At 45.7% G+C, this 12,217-nt stretch overlaps 1 long non-coding RNA gene across 1 annotated transcript; it reads right to left on the reverse strand.

The window, feature by feature from the left end:
- Positions 1–6,197: 6,197 nt before the first annotated feature.
- On the reverse strand, positions 6,198–11,598 carry LOC145542702 (uncharacterized). The gene is made up of 3 exons (XR_014080077.1): positions 10,761–11,598; positions 7,257–9,420; positions 6,198–7,070 (listed from the first exon to the last, which is right to left on the reverse strand). It is a non-coding gene; the product is annotated as an uncharacterized LOC145542702 (long non-coding RNA).
- Between the last annotated feature and the right edge of the window lie 619 nt (positions 11,599–12,217).

Genomic DNA, 12,217 nt, shown 5'->3' on the forward strand with positions numbered 1-12,217 from the left:
ATGCAATGTAGCCCGCCAGGTTCCTCTCTCCATGGGATTCTCCAGGCAAGACTACTGGAGTGGGTTGCCATTCCTTTCTCCAGGGGATCTTCCCAACCCAAGGATCTAACCCAGGTCTCCTGCATTGCAGGGAGATTCTTTACCACCTGAGCCACCAGGGAAGTTCCTTACCTACTAGATTACCCATTTATTATAAAAGGATATAACTCAGGAACAGCCAGATGGAAGAGAGACATAGGGCAAGATTTGGGGAAAGGTGATGGAGCTTCCACGACCTCTCCCAGCAGCTCCACATGTTCACTGATAAACAAGCTCACCAAACCCCATCTTTTTGGCTTTTTACGGAGGCTTCATTACATGGACATGGTTGATTAAATCATTGGCCATTGGTGATTGAACTCAATCTCTGGCCCTTCTTTCCTCCCTGGAAGTCAGCCAGAAATTCTAACCCTCTCATAACTTTCTACTCCCATCAGGGCTCCTGACTGCACCCCGCTGCCGTTCCCTACAAAAGTCCCTTACTCCAAATACACACACTTCCCTTCAGTGGTTCACCTTTGCCCTTCCTTCCTCTCCTTCCATACATAGGATGGAATTAGACCTCCTGGTCCCCTGGATGCCGATGGTTTCCAGAACCTCAGGGATACCTTGACCATGAGGGCTCCCAAGACCACCTGGATATCTAGGAACTGGGACTGCTGGATTCCCAGGAATCCTGGGTACACTGGGCCTTCCTGGCTGTCCAAGTTTGCCAGGCCCACATGGGCTTGTGTGGAGTTTAGGAACCAGTAAGGACCCTCTGGGCAAGAGTTCCCTCCAGGCCAGACAAGCCAGCCAAGTCCTCAATCTCCTCTATCCCATGCCCTCCTGCAACCTCCCTCAGCACACTTTGAAACTTCCTTCTGGGGCCTGCTCACTTATCACTGAGCTTTTTAGCCATCCTTTTTCTAGTTGTCCTATTGCCACAACTAGAATGTGAGTTACTGGACATCAACAACTAGGCCTTTCTCCTCTCCTCTTCCCTCTGTTTTTTCTCTCTCTTCCACCCTCCTTCTCTTTAGCAATCCATCTCCATCCTTTCCCTACACTCTTTCCCACAACAAATGCTATTCACATGTAAAACCATTTGTGTCCCATGCACACCTCTGTGGTCTTAGACCAGCACATAATAGATGCTCAGGAATCTACTGTTGGTTCACTGATCCTTTGTCCCACCTCCACTGATATCTCTCTCCCCTTGGGGGTCTTCCCCAGGATTGAGGAGCTCATCACATCCAGTGTCCTACCCTACTTCCCAGTTCTTGTTGTTCAGTCGCTAAATTGTGTCTGGCCCTTTGTGACCCCATGGACTGCAGCACGCCAGACTCCCCTGTCCTTCACTATTTCCCAGAGTTTGCTCAAACTCATGCCCACTGAGTCAGTGATGGTACCTAACCATCTCATCCTCTGCTGCTCTCTTCTCCATTTGCCTTCAATCTTTCTCAACATCAGGGTCTTTTCCAGTGAGTTGGCTCTTCACACCAGATGGCCAAAGGATTGGAGCTTCAGCATCGGTCCTTCCAATGAATATTCAGGATTGATTTCATTTAGAATTGACTGGTTTGATATCCTTGCTGTCCAAGGGACTCTCAAGAGTCTTCTCCAGCACCACCATTTGAAGGCATCAGTTCTTCGGTGCTCAACCTTCTTTAAGGCCCAACTCTCACATCCACACATGACTACTGGAAAAACCATAGCTTTGACTATACAGATCTTGTTCTCAAGGCAAGAATGGTGGTTTAGTCGCTAAGTTGTGTCCAACTCTTGCAATCCCATGGACTGTAGTCCTTCAAGCTCTGTCCACAGGATTTTCCAGGCAAGAATATTGGAGTGGGTTGCCATTTCCTTCTCCAGGGGATCTTCCTGACCCAGTGATTGAACCCAGGTCTCCTGCAATGCAGGAGTTTCTTTATCAACTGATCTACCATGGAAGCTCAAGGCAAGAATACTGGAGTGGTTTGCCATTCCCTCCTCCAGTGGAGTACATTTTATCAGAACTTTCCACTATGACCCGTCCTTCTTGGGTGGCCCTGCACAGCATGGCTCATAGCTTCATCGAGTTACTCAAACCCCTTTGCCATGACAAGACTGTGATCCATGAAGCGGCCCTTTTTTAGTACAGGGCCAAAAAGGAGAGGGAAGTTCCATGGATGTCCTTGGTTTGTCCCATAGGCTTGGAGGGGCCTCCTGGAGTCCTAGGCCCATCTGGAAATGTCATCTATGGATCTTCCTGAGAGGACAAGACAGAGAACCTCTCCTTCATAGTGACTGTCTCCTCTTTCTCTTCTACCTCCTTTTCCTCCCTGAAGCAATGTTCTCAGTTTGGCCTCTCAGATCTCACCATCCACTGTTAAAGACTAATGGGTTTTGAGGAGGCAGTGTGTAGCAGAACATCAATAGTCTGGGAATTGTGTGACCTTGGACATGTCACTTCATATATATCAGTGAAGTCTGTGTGAATATCTTTCTTTTCTCTAAATAAATGATTCCAGATGCTTCCTTCCATCTGTCATCTCGCATTTGTTTGCCCAAAATTTAAGTTATTTGCAATGCCCTGCCATCCCCCTCATTCTTTCATCAGTTCCACCTCTGTGTCCTCTGGCATCAGTGGCTGCCCTTGTCATCTCTCCTCCCCACTGCCTCCAGTACCCCCATCACCATCCCCCAACACACACCTTTCTGCATCTAGGTAGCCCTGGAAGAGAAGTAGCAGGGTGTCCACAGAGATGCCCTGGGACTGCCCTATCTCTGCTTCCAGAGGACAGACTGAACCTGATTCCCGCTTCTCTGCTGAGCACACATGAAGCACCACACTTATCCACACCCCCACCTTACCCCATCCTTAGAAGTGATCTGGAAAGAACAGAATATATGAAAGCAGGAGCGGCAGAGGAGAGGAGTTTGTGAATGAGGTTGCTAGGGCTGCTGACTCTTTATCCACTTTCCAGTTAGGAGCAGGATTCATCTGCCCTAGTGGTGAATTCTTTCTCCTCCCCCTTTTCACCTCATGACGATGCAGCCTTACTCAGGAAATTCTCTCCTGAGACTCTTGCAGCTGATCCCTTTTGTCTCTCTGGGTTTTCTTTCCTGCAGCTCCCTCACTGGATCCTTGAGTCCAAAGCACAGATGCTCCAGGACAGCCCCAGTGTCCTCAAGGCCACCCCAGCTAGTATCAGCAATGGGTGCTGAGCTTTCCACTGAATTCCCAGAGGATGGAGCCAACTGTTGGAACAGTGGGCCCTAGCTTCCAGTGCTGGGAAAGACTGAAGGCAGGAGGAGAAGGGGACGACAGAGGATGAGTGGTTGGATGGCATCACTGACTCGACGGACGTGAGTCTGAGCAAACTCCAGGAGTTGGTGATGGACAGGGAAGCCTGCCGTGCTGCAGTCCGTGGGGTCGCAGAGTCAGACACGACTGAGAGACTGAACTGAACTGAACTGAGCTTCCAGTAGGGGGCACAAGCAGAGGCATTTCCCTGCACATTAGTGTTTGATTTTGCCTGGCCATCCTTCCTGCAGAGTCCTGCCCTCCTGCACCAGGGGTTTTGCCACTGAGTATGTTGCCCCCAAGTGGACAATGATAGTACTGTCAGTACCATTCACAGAGAGCCTCCTTGGGAATCACGCGCCCGGACAAGGTTCTGAGGATTCCAAGGTACAGGCAACCCCTGACTCCAGAAGGGCTTGTGGTGGAGGATCTTCCTGACCCAGGGATTGAACCCAAGTCTCTTATGTCCCCTGCATTGGCCGGCAGGTTCTTTACCACTAGCGCCACCTGGGAAGCCCCTAAAGAGGGAGACCTGCAGGCAAACACCCCACAGTCAGTGCTGTGTAAGAGAGAGAAATGCAGTCGGATGCCGAGAAAACAGAGAGGACCCAGAGTGGTTAGGAAGAACTTCAGGGGATGAGATGCTTGATCTGAGTCTTGAAAGATAAGTAGAAATTCACAGTCTTGAGAAAATCACCTAAACCCTCCAAGCCTCAGTTTTCTCAGTTTAAAGGGTTTTGTAAAGATCAAGGGGGAAATTATGTAAAGTGCGTATTATGTTGTCTGGTACATAACTGGCACTCAGAAATTTACATGTATATAATTTATTTTGAGGAACAGGCTCCGACTATGGGGGCTGACTAGTCTGCAATCTGCAGCAGGCTGGAGACTATGGCAGGATTTCTATGTTACAGTTCTGAGACAGAATTCTTTCTGGGAAATCTCAGTTTTCTGCTTTTCAGGCCTTCAACCAATCAGATGAAGCCCACTGACATTAGAGAGGGTAATCTTTTTACTTAAAATAAAGTGATTGTAGATGGTGCTAATTATATCTACAGCAAGGAGATCAAACCAGTCAATCCTACAGGAAATCAACCCTGAATATTCATTGAAAAGGCTGACACTGAAGCTGAAATCAATAATTTGGCCACCTGATGTGAAGAGAAGACTCACTAGAAAAGACTCTGATGCTGGGAAAGATTGAGGGCAGGAGGAGAAGAGGATGACAGAGGATGAGATGGTTGGATGGCATCACTGACTCAATGGACATGAGTTTGCCCAAACTCATGTCCACTGAGTTGAGCAAGATAGTGAAGAACAGAGAAGCCTGGCGTGCTGCAATCTCTAGGGTTGCAAAGAGTCAGAGACAACTTAGCAATGGAACAACATCTACAAATACCTTCACAGCAATATCTAGACTAGAGTTCAACCAAACAACCAGTCATCAGAGCCTCACCAAGCTGACACAGAAAATTAACTGCTACAGATGTCATTCCAAGCAGAAGCCACTCCAAACAGGAGCTATATTACCTTTCCCCACTTGATTAGGCTTTTTGAAAAATCACTCTGTTAAACTAGTAAAATGTCAGTGTTACATGGGACTAGGTTTAGACCTGATAAATAATTTATAGCACGATTTATAGAAATGTAAACCTCTAGGTAAAACCATCATAACACCTTAAAGTTAGAAATGATCTCATAGCCCTTTGAGTCTAACTCTCACTCTGGAAAGATCCCTCCTGCAATAATACCTGGAAAATAGTCATCTAGACTCTTCTTGAACATTCCAGTGGTGGGAGAAGTCCCTCTCTCCTAAGACTGTCCATTCTTGGACAGCTCTAATTGGAAACTTTTTCTTTACATGGTACTTTCTTACATCAGTGTCTGTCTTATTAATTGTTCCTTTTAACCCATCCAAGGGCTTCCCAGGTGGTGCTAGTGGTTGAGAACCCACCTGCCAATGCAGGAGAAATAAGAAATGTGGGCTCCACCTCTGGGTCAGGAAGATCCCCTGGAGGAGGGCAAGGCAACCCACTCCAGTATTCTTGCCTGGAGAATCCCACAGACACAGGAGCCTGGCGGGCTACAGTCCATAGTGTCGCAAAGAGTTGGACACGACTAAAGCGTCTTGGAACAACCTATCAAAGCTAGTCATATCCTGAATTTTTCCCAACCTCAAATAGAATACTTCCTTACACTTGCCCTAAATGTTTATCTATCAGGTCAAAACTTCTTATACATTCAGAGGACTCCAAACAGCTTGATTCCAAAAGCCCATGGAGGTTTTCTCCTGTTGTAGCCTCTGGTTCCTCTAGTTTTTTTTTTTTTTTTTAAGACTAATATCCAGCTCCAACTGAGAGCCTTCTCTGTACTTTGTAAAATGCTTGCCTTCTGCCTGTGTCGCTTATTTACTTTCATGATCAAGAGGGAAGAGAAAGAAATGAGGAAGCAGTATTTAGCTGTAGGGCTTTGGAAAAGACCATGATTTTCTTCAATTCTCCTAACAAAAGGGTATCGTTTTCTGTTCTCTTCAGGTGAATAACTTGCTCCTAACTCCACTCCATCCCTTTCAAACTTGCCTGGTCTCTCTGATCATCTGTGAATTGGGCCCTGCAGACCTAACCTTGTGGAGGGCTCAGGAGGGATAGCTGTCAGGTTAAAGTCAGACAGATTATTCTCAGAAGACACCTCAGAGGGACTTCCCTAGTGGGACTTACAGTCTCACACAAACATGCAGAGTCAGATATGTCTCACCTTCAGTGAAGTGGAGAAAAGGGATGAGAGTAAGAAGGGTGTAGAACATGGATGAAAACACTTGGAAAATCACATGCCAAAAAGTAATGAAACAGAGAATTGCCCAGACCTACAACTACTGAGGGAAATCTTTTAAATTCTCCTAATTTAAGCTAACTTTCCACATTAAAAAATAACAGGTTCATAATTTAAAATTTTTCAAATAGGATAGAAGGGAAACTATGAAAAGTTTTCTCTGCCTCCATGTATTTACAATTCCTTTAGATGTTTTCAAAGCACGAACATTACCCAAATGGGGTTATGCCCTACATACTATTCTTTATCTCACTTTTTTAAACTTAACAATATATCTTCATGATATTTCTATGTCAGTACACATAGATCAACTTCATTCTAGATGAAAGAAATACTGCCCTTTCAAGGAGGGTGTCCAGCTGGAGGGTGGAGCCCCTCCTCCCTCTTCTGAGCAGAGAGACAGGAAATACACAACATCTAGAAGAAGTGCTTATGAAAGGATCTCATCCATATATGAAAATATACTTCAAAGGTCTTGAAAGAGCCTCAGTTTTATAAGCTGGCCTGAGAAGAGTCCCTGGAGACTCCTTGGAAAAGAGAAATTTTGAATTGGTTTTGCAAGCGTTAACTACAAATTGGCACTTGCCATGAGTGCTTGCCATCTACCTCTACAAGGATTAAATCAAGTGCTGCTGCAACTGCTGACCTTTGACACCCCTTGAAAGGAGTCCATGGTGGACAGCAGAAATGAGGCACTCTGTACTGGGAGGTGGGGAGTTGGGGGGGAAGCTTGCAGAACAGCTCTTCAGACAGTTTCAGGAGTGAATCTTTGAGCCCAATTCTCGTATCTCTTCATAGCTAGAAAAGCACTAAAATCCTTCATGGTGATGTCTGTTCCTCGTGACTAGCAGAAAGCTTCATGTTCAGTTCAGTTCAGTCGCTCAGTCGTGTCCGACTCTTTGCGACCCCATGAATTGCAGCACGCCAGGCCTCTCTGTCCATCACCAACTCCCGGAGTCCACCCAAACCCATGTCCATCGAGTCGGTTATGCAATCCAACCATCTCATCCTCTGTCGTCCCCTTCTCCTTCCGCCCCCAATCCTACCCAGCATTAGGGTCTTTTCCAATGAGTCAACCCTTCACATGAGGTGGTCAAAGTATTGGAGTTTCAGCTTCAACATCAGACCTTCCAATGAACACCCAGGATTGATCTCTTTTAGGATGGATTGATTGGATCTCCTTGCAGTCCAAGGGACTCTCAAGAGTCTTCTCCAACACCACAGTTCAAAAGCATCAATTCTTCGGTGCTCAGCTTTCTTCACCGTCCAACACTCACATCCGTACATGACCACTGGAAAAACCATAGCCTTGACTAGACGTACTTTTGTTGGCAAAGTAATGTCTCTGCTTTTAAATATGCTATCCAGGTTGGCCATAACCTTCCTTCCAAGGAGTAAGCGTCTTTTAATTTCATGGCTGCAATCACCATCAGCAGTGATTTTGGAGCCCAAAAAAATAAAGTCTGACACTGTTTCCACTGTTTCCCCATCTATTTCCCATGAAGTGATGGGACCAGATGCCATGATCTTAGTTTTCTGAACGTTGAGCTTTAAGCCAACTTTTTCACTCTCCTCTTTTACCTTCATCAAGAGGCTCTTTAGTTCTTCTTCACTTTCTGCCATAAGGGTGGTGTCATCCGCATATCTGAGGTTATTGATTTTTCTCCCGGCAATCTTGATTCCAGCTTGTGTTCCTTCCAGCCCAGCGTTTCTCATGATGTACTCTGCATATAAGTTAAATAAGCAGGGTGACAATATACAGCCTTGACGTACTCCTTTTCCTATTTGGAACCAGTCTGTTGTTCCATATCCAGTTCTAACTGTTGCTTCCTGTCCTGCATACAGGTTTCTCAAGAGACAGGTCAGATGGTCTGGTATGCTCATCTCTTTCAGAATTTTCCACAGTTTATTGTGATCCACACAGTCAAAGGCTTTGGCATAGTCAATAAAGCAGAAATAGATGTTTTTCTGGAACTCTCTTGCTTTTTCGATGATCCAGCGGATATTGGCAATTTGATCTCTGGTTCCTCTGCCTTTTCTAAAACCAGCTTGAACATCTGGAAGTTCACGGTTCACGTATTGCTGAAGCCTGGCTTGGAGAATTTTGAGCATTACTTTACTAGCATGTGAGATGAGTGCAATTGTGCGGTAGTTTGAGCATTCTTTGGCATTACCTTTCTTTGGGATTGGAACGAAGACTGACCTCTTCCAGTCCTGTGGCCACTGCTGAGTTTTCCAAATTTGCTGGCATATCGAGTGCAGCACTTTCACAGCATCACCTTTGAGGATTTGAAATAGCTCAACTGGAATTCCATCACCTCCACTAGCTTTGTTCGTGGTGATACTTTCTAAGGCCCACTTGACTTCACATTCCAGGATGTCTGGCTCTAGGTGAGTGATCACACCATCGTGATTATCTGGGTCGTGAAGATCTTTTTTGTACAGTTCTTCTGTGTATTCTTGCCACCTCTTCTTAATATCTTCTGCTTCTGTTAGGTCCATACCATTTCTGTCCTTTATCGAGCCTATCTTTGCATGAAATGTTCCTTTGGTATCTCTAATTTTCTTGAAGAGATCTCTAGTCTTTCCCAATCTGTTGTTTTCCTCTATTTCCTTGCACTGATCGCTGAGGAAGGCTTTCTTATCTCTCCTTGCTATTCTTTGGAACTCTGCATTCAGATGGAAATATCTTTCCTTTTCTCCTTTGCTTTTCGCTTCTCTTCTCTTCCCAGCTATCTGTAAGGCCTCCTCAGACAGCCATTTTGCTTTTTTGCATTTCTTTTCCATGGGGATTTTCTTGATCCCTGTCTCCTGTACAATGTCACGAACCTCTATCCATAGTTCATCAGGCACTCTGTCTATCAGGTCTAGCCCCTTAAATCTATTTGTCACTTCCACTGTATACTCATAAGGGATTTGATCTAGGTCATACCTGAATGGTCTAGTGGTTTTCCCTACTTTCTCCAATTTAAGTCTGAATTTGGCAATAAGCAGTTCATGATCCGAGCCACAGTCTGCTCCCGGTCTTGTTTTTGCTGACTGTATAGAGCTTCTCCATCTTTGGCTGCAAAGAATATAATCAATCTGATTTCGGTGTTGACCATCTGGTGATGTCCACGTGTAGAGTCTTCTCTTGTGTTGTTGGAATAGGGTGTTTGCTATTACCAGTGCGTTCTCGTGGCAAAACTCTATTAGCCTTTGCCCTGCTTCATTCTGTACTCCAAGGCCAAACTTGCCTGTTACTCCAGGTGTTTCTTGACTTCCTACTTTTGCATTCCAGTCCCCTATAATGAAAAGGACATCTTTTTGGGGTGTTAGTTCTAGCAGAAAACTTTTGGTACAATATGTTATTCCCCCTTCACCAAAATCACATATATAACTATCCCTCCCCCTCTACCTCTTTGGAGCAGTTTCTCAGAGCTGTCTGAGGTGCTGTCTCCCAGGCTGCAGTCCTCATTTTGCCCCAAATAAAACTTAACTCGAGGGAGGTGGGCGGGGGGTTCAGGATGGGGAACACATGTACACCCGTGGCCGATCCATGTCAATGTATGGCAAAATCACTACAATGTTGTAAAGTAATTAGCCTCCAATTGAAATAAATAAATTTATATTTTAAAAAAAAAGCTTAACTTGCAGCTCTCACGTTGCGCATTTTTTTTAAATCAACAGAAGAGTGGACTTGGGAAAACTGGCCGGGACAAGGGAGGAAGATCTTGACGAGGAGTAGAGGTAATATCTGCTAATGTGTTTTGAGCACTTACTATTTGCCAAGGATTGCACTAAATGCTTTGCATGTGTTATCTGACCCTCTGTGAAGGTACTCTCATTATCCTTAATTTTTTTTATGTGGACCATTCTTTTAAAGTCCACATAAAAATTTGTTACTATATTGTTTCTGTTTTATGTTTTGGTTTTTTTGGCTGCAAGGCATGTGAGATCTTATCTTTCCGACCAGGGATTGAACCCACACCCCCTGCATTGGAAAATGAAGTCTTAACCACTGGACCACCAGGGACATCCTCCATTATCTCCATTTTAGATGAAGAAATGGAAGTACAGTGAGCCTGAGTGATTTACCCAAGGTCATACACCCAACAAATCAGCAGTCTGACTCAGGTACTCAACTTCACCCCTATGGGTCAGGATAGAGATGAGAACAAGGTCAGAGTATGTAGTTTGGGCCCCTGCAGAGTTGGGGAAAGGTGGGAGTCGGGGAGGATCATGAGAATGATAGCAGCCCCCTCTCTCCTTGAAACTGACTCCCAATCCCTTCCTGCGTCCCAGGACTAGAGGACGTCAGGCCCCCAGAACTCCCTGTTTGTGGACAATGCCTCCCAGGACACTCATCCAGACTTCCTTCCTCTCCCTCTCCCCACTCAAGTCCTGCAGGAGCCTCTGTGATAGTCTCTGGAAAGGAGGAGGGGCTAAAAGAGAAACAGCTTTTGTCCAGAAGAGAACCCCACCCCCCCACCGCCCCACCCCACCCCAAGACCACCCTGTACTAGTGGACTGGAAGGCTGTCTTAGGTGCTTCCATATCTCATTTAGCCCTGTGTACCTTAGATAAAGGGCTTTCCAGGTGACGCTAATGGTAAAGAACCCTCCTGCCAATGCAGGAGACTTACGAGATGTGGGTTTGATCCCTGGGTCAGAAAGATCCCCTGGAGGAAGGCATGGCAACCCACTCCAATATTCTTGCCTGGAGAATCCCATGGAGAGAGGAGCCTGGTGGGCCACAGTCCATAGGGTCACAAAGAGTTGGACGCAACTGAAGCAACTTAGCACACACGCACGCGCCTTTGATAAAAGATAACGGCATGGGGAACTGAGGCTCAGGGAGATATCTGATTCAGGCATGTGTGACTTGACAGTCCTTTTGACTCCCCAGCTCTGCTTCAGGGCCATTGGAACAAAGACCCACACAGTCAGGATCAGGCTAAAATCCAAAGGGGATTTAAAACTGGATACCAGAAAATAGAACTGGAGCTGCTTATTAAATTCCTATTGCCTCATCCTCAGATGGGTCTTGCAGGGAATTGCAGACTGGGCAAGGTGGAGGCCATGAAGCAGAGGCTGCATTGCCGTTTTTAAGGAAGGATGCCCACCCACCCTTAATACATGGGGCCTTTGTGTTCTAAGAGATAGAAGGCAGCATGGCTGGTCTCTGACTTTCAAGGTCATCCTCTGTCTTGGGGAAGCTATAGGGAATGACAGGCTTGCCCTGGAGCCCAGGGCCTGGTCAGCCTTCTAGATAGACAGGAGCTACTGAACGGGTTTCCCTACAACTGCTCTGAGACCCTGGTGGTCTGGTGCATTAAGGTTGCCTTTCTGTATCAATGCACATGGTGAGCAGAGTGGAGCTGAAAACACTCAGAAACTACTGGAGACCAGGAAACCAAGAGGATAGAGACCAGAGCAATGCCAAAACACCATTTCTTCGGCTTTTCCAATTACCCTAGCCTGGCAGGTTACAGTCCATAGGGTTACAAAGAGTCAGACACTACTGAAGTGACTTGGCACATAGCACATGGGCCACTTCCATCCATGACTTTCTGTCACAACATACTCTCTCCTCACTGGCCTCACTGGCCTTCCCTGGGGCTTTGCCAGCAGAGTGGGCGATGGATACCCTGGGGTGGTTGACTTGGTTTCTTTTAGAAGGAAAAAAAGGATTAAGTCCACAAATTGTATGCTAACCTGAAGAAAATCCCTGCTCCTAATTCTGATACTGTTAGTCTACTGTTCTAAACACCTTATGTTTCCATCCTGTAATCTTCACACTTACCCTGAGGTAATGCTGTTATTTTTATTCCCTTTTTTGAGCAGAGGGAAAGAAAGCACCTGAGAAGCTGCCTTCATCAAGACCACACAACTGGCAAACTGCCTAGTCAGGGTTGAAACTCGGGGAATAATGATTGGAAGGAGGTATTAATATTTCTGATGGAATTTTCAGTTACTCAACTTGTGCAGTTATTTTTTCTAGCATCTTGTGAGGGCAATGACTTTTTTCTTTTTTGTCATTTTAACATTGTAGATTGAGGACAGAAAAAAAAACACATTTGAACATTTAAACATCAGAGTA

Source organism: Giraffa tippelskirchi, chromosome 3, assembly GCF_054371585.1.
Source record: "Giraffa tippelskirchi isolate mGirTip1 chromosome 3, T2T-mGirTip1v1.2.pri, whole genome shotgun sequence".
In the NCBI taxonomy this organism is placed as follows: domain Eukaryota; kingdom Metazoa; phylum Chordata; class Mammalia; order Artiodactyla; family Giraffidae; genus Giraffa; species Giraffa tippelskirchi.